Consider the following 12,809-nt stretch of genomic DNA (forward strand, 5'->3'; position numbering starts at 1 on the left):
ACAAAAAAAATCTCCACCCAGCTGAGCAGAGAATAGGTCAGAGCTGTGAGGGATAGATTGAATCAAAATTGCTCCAATCGTATCTTTAGATAACAGTAGAGTCCCCTCCGTTGGTGGTGGGCAGAGTGGCCCCACACCTCCGCAGTAATGAGAGCGTCTGGTGAGCAGGGAGGGAGGGGAAGTGGGGGGTTCTGTTGAGTATTTAGTGCTTTTAAAATCGGTTCCCTCTTGCGTGCCAACTTCCAGAGCAGCCGTCCTCCACACGCTGCTCTCCTGAGCCTCTGATCAGCTGCTTTGCTAATGTGGAGGTAAAAAGAAGTGTGGGGGTGCTCAGGACGGGGGGAGGGGCAGCCCGCGGGACTTCCTGTTTGTGTACGGACCTGCAGTGGGATACTCTGGTGTAATGGACACAGAGATAACCTCACGGCAACAGGAAGATTAATCACCCAGTCCCCTGGTGATGTGGCGGTATAATCAGGTGGGGAGGAGGCGAGGGAGGGAGGGAAAGGGGGAGAGAGCTGTGGGATTTGTGCGTCTCTTAGCTGTGAAACAATTATGATTGTTCTGGGAAGATTGTCGTTGTTGGAGGAGAGCCTCCAAACACCACTGTTCCCTCGGTGCAGTGTACTGCAGCCCACTGCACACGTTGATGGAACATGGATATGTTGGGATGCTGCCCATAAGACCCTGGTGTTTGTCTGAAGTTCAGTGTGGAAGTAGGTGCCCCCTATTTTTGGTGAAGTGGTAGATACCATGGTCAGTCGGACCACCTGTCACGGTTCAAATCATCATTTCCACCATCTGTGATGATGCACAGGCTGAACGAGGAAAATCTGGAAAAAAAAAAAAACAAATCTTCATGACTGTACACTGCCCAGCCGAAATCTGTGCCAACACACGAATCCCACTTCACTGGGAAAATAAATAAATAAAAAAAAAAAAGCAGTGCAGTGTTTGGTTTTTGAAGTGATTAACACACTCCCTGTCAAGTGATGCAGCAAGTAACTATCTATTCCCATAACAACCATGTACGAAAGCTTTTCATGGTTTTGGAAAAAAGACTCTTGTTCTGTTAGTGGGTTTAAAGGAGGTCAACGCACTGACCTGCGTCCAGCAGAGTAAACAGCTGAAGAGGAAATGAAACTTCTTAAAGAAAAAAGGACATGGGAGGCTGTTGCCACTGAGACAGAGATGGGGTTTTAAAAAATGAACGAAATGTGGCTCGCGGTCAAATAAAGCTTCAACAAAACCAATCAAGCAGAAATCAACAGTAAAACTGGTGCATTTTCACTGTTCAACCCCAGAGGTTCAGAATAAATAGCCGTTAAGTCGGCGGCTAAAAGTGCTTATCACTAAAGCTGACGGGGAAAAAGGGATATTCACTTCAGAGAGAGTTTAGAGATTTGATTCTGCAGAAATAGAAAATAATATTTACACTGTTTACCAGCAATAGTAGGATCAGGACAGAGGAATAGAGCTGTGTGAATGGTTACCCATACTGCCATGGGCCTACTGCTAAAGCCTAAGGTGGAACTCTGAGCCACATCTGATCCAGACCAGGTTGGGAAACACTATAAATATGAGGTCTGTTTCCTGTTCCTGCTGTGTGGGTTAATCATTGTGATCACAATCACCTGTGTCTCTGATTAGTCTCACTGGTATCACCTGGTACCCTGTGTATATATACCTCTCCCTCACGCTGGCTTGGTGGGGTCATTATACTGTTCAGTTAGTTGGTTTCTGTGTGTGGTTGTAGTTCCTGCTTTGAGCTACTAGTTTGTACCTTGTAGTTCCTGCCTAGTCTAGTTTATGCCTTGTTCCTGCAACCCAATGAATTTAGTTCCTGCCTGCTTCCTGCCCTGATGACATGTGACAGTAAAGCCTTAGTAAAGTTGCTGATGAAAAGTTGCTTAGTAAAGTCAGTGTCTAAGGTTTCTGCTAAACCGGCATTTTCTGAAATGACAAGGTTTGAATTCATCAAGCTTAAATTTTGACAATGTGTTTTACAGAGTCAGCATGTTGGCCACAGGATTTTGAACCTCAGTTTTGGACCTCAGTTCAGACCTCATCTTACAGGAACTCTCAAAGCCCAAGAGGGTCAAAGGTTAGAATTTAAAATTGTTTTTAAGGACTTATCATCTCCACATGGAGAAACAGAGTGATTAGTGTGAGTAGACAGATCCACTGTTTATTCATCTGTATGAAGATGTGTGTGTGTGTGTGTGTGTGTGTCATCACACTGTTGCATATGTTGATATGCTTTTGATCCAAATGCTCCTCCAGGCCGGCTTACATCAGGTTATCATTTATTTATGTGCAGAAACTAAAATATTAGTTGCTTTATTGTTTGTTATTACTGTTTTTAGAGAAAGAAAAATCAATAACAAAGTATGAAAAAAAATTGTTGCATGAAAGATACAACAATTAATAAAATATATATATATTTCAACATGTAGACAAGTCACATACGTGATGTCATCTAAACAAAGGTCATTATGTTAAAAAGAAAAAAAAATCTTAAAGCTTCATTAAAGTAAAAGGACTGGATTCATTACTGTTGTTTATTTCACTGCTGAATTTCCTCAGGTTTAATGAAGCCTGAGATTAAACATTTACTCCATGAAGCACATTTTTATTTTCCTTTTTTTCCAGCTCTATTTGTTTACAAACATTGTTGATCTTATATCTGCAATCTAAGAATGGAACCCAAACTGTCACATCACAATATTAAGAAATGTTGTTAGCATTAGCTAGGTGTTTTCATGTGCAAAAAAAAAAAAGAAAAAAAAAGAATTACAAATAAAATTGATAACTTTCTGATCTGGCTTTTAATAAAACATTTTCATTTATATGCATCAGTTTCCAGCCTACTTTAGAAAAAACTAAATTAGCTGTGAATCCTACTGTGACTTGACTTGCAGCTCATTTTGAATGACAACACCTTGTTTTGCTCCCCTTCTGGTCCACAGAGAATGCATTAATCATGGACCTCATTTGCATAAAGGAACAACGTAGCTCACACCCCCACGCATACAGAGAAACACATGTTGGAATAAGATGGAGGAACTTACCAGAGTTCTTTGAGCCTCCGCTAATCACTGATTAAAGCGATCAGATGTCTGACTTGTAAAGCTGGGCCTTAAGGCGTTTCCTGTGAGTGAGTAACAGAGGAGACTGGGACGGTTTTAAGAAAAAAAAAGTCATATTTAAATAAAACTGCAAAACCTGAGCATTCATCATTATTAACATAATTATTTCACGCCGCATGATAATTTTCTCTTTCACCACAGTCACTCACATTAGGTTATAATAGCCAATTAAAGCCATTACTTTTTAAGTGAATGAAATGAATCCGTCGGGACAGGGCAGCAGATAACAGGAGAACGGAGTCGTCTTCACATCCCTTTAATTAACATATTGCCTTTTGATTACATCATAACGTTGGTTCCTACTGTTCCTCAGGCACAGTGAGTCAAATATAGTTTCATATGTTAAATCTTGGTAATACACCTGAGCAATTAGCCAAGATGGTCTCAAGCTGAAGCCACCTAATCCCTGCAGTTAAATTAAGACAGAGGACATTTTTGCAGATTTTTTTTTTTTATTTTCAGCCTTTAGGAATGACAAGGACAAATGTGTGTGTGTGTGTGTGTGAGTGTGAAGAAGAGAGTTTTTAAATATACAGTATATTAACCTTCATGGTTATATGCAATGATCAAAAGGCTCTGGCTGGGAGGTTGAATTTAAGGTTGGTGTGACCTTGAGTCACATGGTACCAGTGTCACTAAAATTCCTGATGGTTCCAGATTATCCCAAAGCCGGCACCTGAAGTTGCAACCACTTAGATTTTCAATGACCCATAACTGCTCCTTTTGGATCACCTGTGATCAGTGTTTCCCTGCAGTAGCCGCTGTATTAACATGTAATAATTCCCTTCCTTTGTTGTAATGTTGATGTGATGCTTCAGTCCTCTATTACCACGCCGGCTCACAATTGCACTTCTATATGTGAGAGATTCAGAGTAAATGGTGCGTGGCGTGGTGATTTTGATACTCTGTGACATCATCACGACTGGTTGCTGTTCACTCGGCTGCAGATATAGGGTCGCTGCAAATTTAACATGTGTTGATGGGAAAAATGCTTGGTGGCTTTTAGAGCAAAATGCAAAGGGTCTGTCACGGTCACATGTGTGCTCAAAATATGAAACATGGGCTTTTTCTGGGTGGGGGAGAGGGCGACGGGGCACTTCGACATTTGATTGGTTCACTGGGAAATTATGAATGTGCTGTGTCTGGAATTAAATTGTGCCTCCATGTGGAATGATGGAAACAGGCAACATATGAACAGACTTAAATTAAATGAACTTGTACTCTGACCTGGAGATGTCAACTCTTTTTCTGACCAGAAACAGCAAATGACTGAAATCCATTAAAAACTAGTCTTTTCTACCACGAGTCCACAATGACTCCAGTCTCTTTCAGTCGCTAATCAAAATTGTCATCTGTATAATAGCTGTTGCAGTAAAACATACAATGTCTTATTCATATGAGGAGAATGTGATGCGAGTTTGAATTTGCTGCATTCTCAAAGGAGGCGTTGATATATTGTATTTTTTGGAACAATGCTAGCATCTATTTATTTATTTTTATTTACATTGATTGTCCTCAGCAGAGATGTGTGGGTTGTTTGTCGCGTTGTCTGCCATGTTTTTTTCCTCTAGTCCTGCTTTTGCTGCGCATCAGAATGCTCCATTTCTTTCGCTTTGACTTAGCAGACTCATCGTTAATGATGTCAAGTATTGATCTGTTGTCTGATCTTTCATGGAGTGCACTCAATTCCAGACAGATAGACTCCTGTTCTATTCCCACGGAGCGAATCAGCTCAGAGAAGGGGAACCGGCAGGTGTTTGAGGAATGCTCTGACATGCAGCAGTCAGCAACAGGTACAAACACCGCTCCCAGGGTTCAATGGTTTCTACAACAGTAACAATGGTAAAAAAATAGATAACAATAAGTTACAAATACTTTAATTTGAACCTATATACATGGTTCTTTACAATCTTTAATTTTCAGTGCATTAGAAAAGATGGATTAAAGCTGGTCTGACCCCAGGAGTTTCAATGGAGATTCATTAGGTCCCAAATATACAGGTGTTTTAAAGTCTGAAATGTGAGCGCCACATGAAGGTGATAAAGGTGTTCAGAACACTGAATATGGTGCATGAAAAGATGAAATTTTGAAGATTGAATCAAAAGTCTCTGCTGGTGGTTGTGGACATTTGAAGATATTCCACCTCAGATCTGAGATGGTTCAGATGTCAGTCGTCCCTCTGCGCTAACAAGCACTTTTCAGGGCTGTAGACGGAGGAGCAGTGACACTGATTGGACTGTTAAAGTGTCACTGCAGCTGCTGCTGAGGCAACTTTTCTTGGATATTAATGAAAGCAGCACCAAAAGATCAAGGTGAAAATGTGGCCATCAGACCCAGGTGAAGGTCACAGTCTGAATCTAAATGTTAAGGTATGTGTGTGTTTCTACACACCCACGTGTGTGAGTGTATGTTTGTTTGTTGTCCTGTGAGGACAGTGTTTGAGATGGAAACGATGAGCACAAACATGGTACTGATTCACAGCTCTGTTAACTGGATCGGTGTTTTCTTGCTGTACTGTACACATTTTTTGTAAGCACTTATTTAACACATGCTGGAGAAGGACAAGAGCTGTCCATGGTTCTAACAGAGAAGCATTTGACACTAACAGCAAAATTGTGATAAATAAATGAAATTGTAAAAAGAACAGGAAAAGTCGCGAACTAGGAACAATAATATAAATAATAAAAAAACACTGATTTTACGCATTTTGATAGCAGAGACATTTAAAATGCTTTTTGTTAAAGAAAAGTTTATCGTGTGAACAAAGCATGGCAGAGAGCTGTCCATGGTGCTGATCAACACGCCACTGCTGTTCAGCAGTCCCAGCGAAAACAGAGGCAATAAATAAGTAAAAAACAAATGAATGAATACAATTTTGATCTATGACAATAGTCCATTACATGGCAGTGTTTGTGTGCAGTATGTTCGACAGCTTAAATAACAGGCAGCTAGTTGGACAGGCCTCCCACCCACAGATGGGGGCATCCAACTACTCAAACTCACATTCAAGACTATTTTAAAACTTGTTTTACTAAGCAGTTTTATTGGAAATTCCAAGGTCTTTGTAAGAGGGAAGACATCATTTCAGATGATAAAATGCATGGATTGGCTGATAGTTTTATACCCGTCCTTTAAATGCTTTGCATGTCCCTCCTGACTGCTTCTGCAATTTCAGACGTTAAATGGCTGAGTGCAGCACTTATTAATGTTGGCGAATTCCTTTCTGAGTAAGCTCCGGTCCAACATCGCATTACAATTGATATCCACTTCCATGCTGGCTTTTTCTTATAATTGGTGACAGAGCATTGACTCTGCTCAGTGTTATCTAAGTCATTGGTATAGAACAGAAAAAACATTTTTCTCTGTTCACTTTCTGCTTGGTGACAATACAGCCATTGAGTGGATCATAAATACTGATGTGTTTAGAACAGAGAAACCTTCATTTGTTTACAGTTAAGTAACAAGGACACTAGTGTCTAAAAAGGTCTTTTCTGTGCTTTACAGAAAGAGAAGAAAAGTACAAGCTGCGTGTGTGTGTGTATTGGTCTCCCACTGTGACACCTGTTTTGCATAATTAGTTGTTGGTACCTCATTAACGGATATGTAACAAAGCTAGGAGCTTTCTACCAAAATGCACAAGCCCCTTAAAATCAAGGTCACTTCTGAAATTGGTTTAATCTGTTACTGCCCGGGACATGACAGATTCTAGGACATTAGGTAATTGCTTCTTAGGGAAAAAATGGCCGAGCTCTGTGAGGCTAGTCATCCGCTAGTATGAATATTACAGATCGCGCCGAGGAACAAATTAACTGGGTTGATGTATGATATCTCAGGAAGTGGGGCCCTCTCTCAGAACACTGGGCTGTCTTTTGGCTTATGTTAAATGCATCTGACGTGGGCTTTTTTACAGCTTTGATGATCAGTCAGACTGATGGCTGAGAACAAACAGGAAGGATGTAGTGATGCATCGTGAGGGTGTTAGTGAAAATGTCAAATGTTAAAACAGAACACTTGCCTAAATTTGTACAGAAGGAAAACAGCCTTTGGAAGAGTCATCAAAAGAAGAGACATGTAAATAAAGAGTTTTTTTGTTTTTTTTAACACTGCCTTTCAAGAGTAAAAACGTGCTTTTAATACTAATACAAAGTATTTTGGCCCATTTGTTGTCTGGTGGAGAGAGAGATTGTTCTGGGACAGGGAGTTTTTGTCTTTGTGTATTTTATTTTCTCCAAAGAAAAAGGAGATCAAGCTGAAAAAAAAAAAGTTTAAATCATAAGAAATAAGTTCTCAAAACTTCTAGGAAAGAGAAACTAAAAAAAGAACAAAAAAACATAGAAATAGTGCAATGTTATTAAGCATATAACCCACATATACTTCTAAATGTATATATATATTTGGTATGATGGATGTATATTATGCAAGCTGAAGCAACACTATGTTTATCAATTAAGATCATTAGTCTAAATCAGGGGGTTAACCTTTTTGACCTTGAGGCCTAATTTCATCGTACTTGGGGAAGTTGGGATTGTACATACACCAAAAATAGAATCTTTTGGGGTGCAGGAGCTCCATACAATGTTTGTCCTTTTTTCATGGTAAACACTTCTCTTTACTTTTTGCTTCAGCTAGTGTAGAGAAGACAACAGTCTTCTTCTCTTCATATTGGAGCTTGTTAAAGAACTGACTTGTGCAGTTACCGCCCCCATGTGGTCATGTGGGAAAGCTGCATTGTAACTGAGATCTCATAGACTTGATAACCTATGTAGTTCCGCGGCCAATAAGGACAAAGCTGAAGGTTCGGGCTGCAGCCTTATGGTTAAGAATCACTTAACTGTAAAGTCAAGGTTAGCTAACCTTGTTTGAACTGTGTATGGACAGATATTTTCTGTTGTCTTGTGTTTATTTAAACATTTGAAATGAGTTCAAACATTCAATTCCAATTGATGGGAATTTATCTCATACAGATCTTAGAATCTGTACAAGAGAACGCCCCAAGCACCGCACTGATCAAACAAGAACACAACACGTTGTTGAACAAATAATCTTGTTGTAGAAAACTATCAAGGAAAGAAAAGAGTAGACTTTATCTGGTTGGTTTTTATGGGGGAAGCTCCGGGAGCTACAATTCAAGCAAATACCACAGGAGTACATCGAGTACTGGACGAACCCAGAGTAAAGACAAATATCATACATTTATTGGAACGTTCATTACAAACTTGTCCATTTCATAAGCACTAGTTAAAACAATATAAAAACTCAAAGTCTAATTACAGGCCTGTTGAAATCAAAGTTGTTTTTCTTTAGGGATTTTACAGATTGAAGGCCTCTGACCAGCTGACCTTAGATTGTAGACAGAGTTATGGAATTCCAGCAGGTCAGACCAATAAGCTAGAGCTCTGCAAAAGAAGTAAAATTTAATAATGACAAAAAACAACAAGTGATGCAGCATAAAACCAGAGCCTGGTCCCTAAAGATAAAAATGATTTTTTTTGTGCTCTGAATGGAGACTTTTGATAAAGACTTTCTGCTCCAACTTTAGGCATGTCAAGTTGTATTGTGCCTGTTGTGATCACTTGTAGAGAGTAAATTTAAAGAGGGACAACAAGACCCAATTTGCCTCATATCTTTGGCCACCACAGCACACTCAGCAAAAGAAGAAGAAGAAATAAAGAAACTCTTGTTTCTGGGACAAACCCCTTGTTATTCTATGTCATCAGTTATTCTGTTTTTGCCACCATGCCTGTTTTCTGCAGTGTCTCTCCGGGTTGGTACACCGCTGCAGCACTTCCTGTCCTCTATGAACGAACACTGATGTTTATTGAAGATCTTTTTGGCTCTAGCAGAAAAGCCATTATAAAAACTTCCAACATAACTCAGCAGTATGTTGGGGTCTGGTAAGCATGGCCCAGATCGATAGAGGAAATCAATTCATGTCACTGTCTGCATTAGCTGTCGGTAAATGTGAGGCATCCTTTCAATGGAGGGAGGAAATGGCTTTTCAAAGGAGAGGTAACCTGGAGGAGAAGGGATTGTTTTGTTTTTTTGTTGTTGGTTTGTTTGAGGTCAAAAGACACAATTTCTTACTTAGTTGAACATTTTACCTCAGGAAAAGACTTTGTCGATAACCAATAACGATGTGTCAATTAAGCCCATTAATTCTGCTTTAACTTGATCTGGCATCTTTTTTGATTAGGTTAGCATTAGCTTTGGTTTTCTTGATAGGCATTGGGTGTTGAGTTAGACGAGGCTAGATTAGGTTTTCAATTAATTATATGTAGTATATTACCTTGACATCAAATATTAATATAGATTTAAAAATATATATATTCATATATGTGTGAGTGTGTGTCAATATATGTATAAGTATGTATGTGTGTATTAATACATTTGTATATTTGTATATATTTATTTATTAATTTATATGTACATACCATATATATGTATATATTTATTAATATATGTCTATATGTGAATGCATATGTCTCTATATTTATACAAAACGGCAATACGGGGGCGCTGTTTTCATTTGATGTGGCTTATATTCAACACTCCTTATATGATGCATTTTCAAACAGATCAAATGTATGTATCTTATATAAAGTGGTTTATTTCTATTAAATCTAATCTCCTATCTCTGTATTTTTTCTTTCCATGGATCAAACTGTCATTGCATTCTTTTGTAGCTGACATTGTGTGACATTTAAGGTAAAAGAATATTGTTCTCTAAATATTGGCAGTTGTATTACAATGTATTTGTGCTCCATTTCTATCAGAACGTACAGTGAGGTGAAATACTGTTGCTGTGGAACAGAGTGACTTGTGTTCATTTATTTCTTTGTCGAGTGATATTACCTTGGCAACAACTCATGAGGATAATCAGAAAACATGACTCTCGTCTTCTTACGCCTTCTTTTCTTGGCAGCCTTTTCTACCCATTCAGACGGACGCTGTGAGACAGCAGCAAAGCGACTGACTGGGTCAGCAAACATCTTCTGACCCTCCATGATACTATCCTTACTGACCAAGGTCTTACAAGTGTGTTCTTGGAGGGAATTAGAATTTCCAACAGGAAACAGATCTTGAATGCAAACAGATCAGCCAAGCATACACTCTTTGTCCAGGAGCTTTTAGTCCTGGGTGAAATGAATGAAACCTGGGCTTGTCTTTTTGTGTCTTTTTAATTTTCAGGTAAGACGGATAGCTCTTGCACATTATAGTTTTTATAATCTGACGTTTTTTTTAAAAACACACGTCTTAGAATTGATTTACTTATGACTGCTCTGAAAAAAGTTAGAAGATTCACCAGAATGACAATTCAAGTAAGATTACATGAGTTCTAAACAAAACAAACAAACAAACAAACAAAACGAGATTTGAAAGGATACAAATTGAACTCAGTCTTTTTATATGGACGAATGTCAGAATATATGCATTATACTATGGATTTACACGTCTTCTTATTAGCTGTGAGAAGTCTCCCCGGTGTTATAGTCAACTCTGTTTGTCGTTCACCTCTGGTAAATGTTTGATTCTTCTAATGCATTAGGAGCACAAAGGAAAAGAGGTTCTCGAAAAGGTACCCTGGGGTTGGCTGTGTAAATTAAAGAGGAAGCCGTCAGAGTTCCTCTCACTGCCTTGTTTACAATTTGCAGCATCATAATTAGCAGGCAAAAAGAAAACATCATCATTGGTGTTCAGGGAGACTATTAATAAAGTGAGAACACACGGACACGGGGAAGATGTGGAGAAGAGCACTGTCCCTCACTGACTGCGTCAGACTTTGACCAGGAGAGCACCTTTCTTGATATTTTATTATTTCCTAACTCTCTGTCAGATTAAAGCAACTCTGATTAATTGGACTCTCTGATGTTACTTTTAATGAACGCTGAGGTCGGACCATCGGGGGCAAATTACCTTGATCCTCTTTTTGCGGAACAGAATTAATGAAACCCCTATGGGTTCGGTTGATGTGTGTCGTGTATCCTTGTTCAAGTGCAGCTGGGTGGCTCTGGACTGGTAACAGTTGTTACAATATTTGCCCGAACTGAGGGTGTCACGGTTCACCAGTTAGCCCTTGTAATGCAGTAAAACTCCCATTAACAGGATTATCTGGCACTAATGAAACTTCTGCTGTATCATTACATCTCCAACGCCGGACCATATATTTCAAGAAAAAAAAGTAAATGTGTGGGGGGGGGGGTTCAACTTCTTCTGGCACCCCACGTTAGGGTATTACTCATATCCATTTAATGCTTATTACTGTGCTGAGAATTGCATCTTAAATCACCATTTTAACGTTAACTTTGTCACACTGCTCTGTATAAATAACTTCTTTAACCTCCAGGCTCCAGCAGTTTCACCTTTACAGTAGAGGATGAGCCGCAGAGATGCATTAATGCATGGAGTTCCAAGAGGTGTGTGTTTTTTAAACCACTGCTCTACAGGGTAAAAGTGTGACCACAGCTGTTAGTTGCTTAGAGGAAAGTACAGAGTCTGACCGGACAGGAGTTCAGCGAAGCGGCCTTGGTGTTTGTCAAACCCGTTAAAAAACTGCAGGACATGAGAGGCCACGCAGAGGACAGTAATATATCAAATAAGTGGAACAACTGGGAACCAGTGTGAGAGCAAATCGCCCTCAGCAGAAAACTCAGTGCCTGGGAAATTTAAACAAAAGTGCAATTTAAGTGAAACACTTAAAACACCCACTGAGAATTATTATGTGTTCCAAAATATATCAAAAAAGATTTCTGTCCCACCTAATTAATGCATCTTAGTAAACAAGGACAATTTTTGTTGCCTAGGCTCCATCTTTTTCATTCCAACACCCCAAAAAAGCATTAGCTTTTTACTTTTATTTTAAAAAATCATACTATTTATTTTTATTAGCATAAGAAAATTATGTACAAACATGTTTTCAGTGTAAGTGCATGAACAGGTGCGTTCAGCTACCAACGGAACCTTGACAATCCAGCGATTACGGCCAATTAGGGTTCAGAACAAATAGTTATAAAAAATACAAAATGATCATTTAACTTTTTTGCCTTTTTTCTTATCTTCCTTGGAATTGTCTGATGCTTCATAGCGCCCCGGTGGCTACCTTTTTTTTTTAAACACTGGTCTAGTGACTTATTTAGACAGCAGCGTTAACTCATCCAGGTTATACAATGGCTTGAAATATTATAAAGATGTGATGTCATCTATGTGACTATTGTTAAAGGACAATGTTTAATTAACCCATAAATCCACTCTGATGTCCACGGATCTATAAAAAAATGTTTAACTATAAAAATGTCACTTCAATCACAGTTGCCAAAGCCATTGAATTGATTGGACACTGAGACGTGTGTGTCCTTTTTCAGCCATTTAGTAAAATGACTGACAGTATTTTCAATGATCACAGGGCGGCGCCTGATCGTAAAAGTTATGTATTGTAATGTGTTGCTTTCAAAGGTGACCCACAGGGTCACTTTTAATATTTGGATGTAAAAAAAGCAGCAAATCATCAGTTAATTCACATCAGCGACACAGTAAGAACTCCCCAGCCTGCAGTTTTACCTGAATTGAAAGCAATTTCTATAAATTCTAAGCAGCAAAACATTTACTGGGGTTAAAGAGAAGGATGAAGAAAAGTCATCCTGTAAGCAGTCAGTGATGTAACAA

At 39.0% G+C, this 12,809-nt stretch overlaps 1 protein-coding gene and 1 long non-coding RNA gene across 2 annotated transcripts in view; both read left to right on the top strand.

Annotated features, from left to right (window-relative positions):
* LOC103399890 (1-phosphatidylinositol 4,5-bisphosphate phosphodiesterase gamma-1-like) overlaps positions 1-12,809 on the top strand; it is a 784,699-nt gene that overhangs the window by 665,127 nt on the left and 106,763 nt on the right.
* LOC103399886 (uncharacterized) lies at positions 172-4,180 on the top strand. Its single transcript, XR_523723.3, has 3 exons — positions 172-1,918; positions 2,010-2,104; positions 2,970-4,180. It is a non-coding gene; the product is annotated as an uncharacterized LOC103399886 (long non-coding RNA).

This window comes from Cynoglossus semilaevis, chromosome 2 (genome assembly GCF_000523025.1).
Source record: "Cynoglossus semilaevis isolate Cse_v1.0 chromosome 2, Cse_v1.0, whole genome shotgun sequence".
Lineage (NCBI taxonomy): Eukaryota > Metazoa > Chordata > Actinopteri > Pleuronectiformes > Cynoglossidae > Cynoglossus > Cynoglossus semilaevis.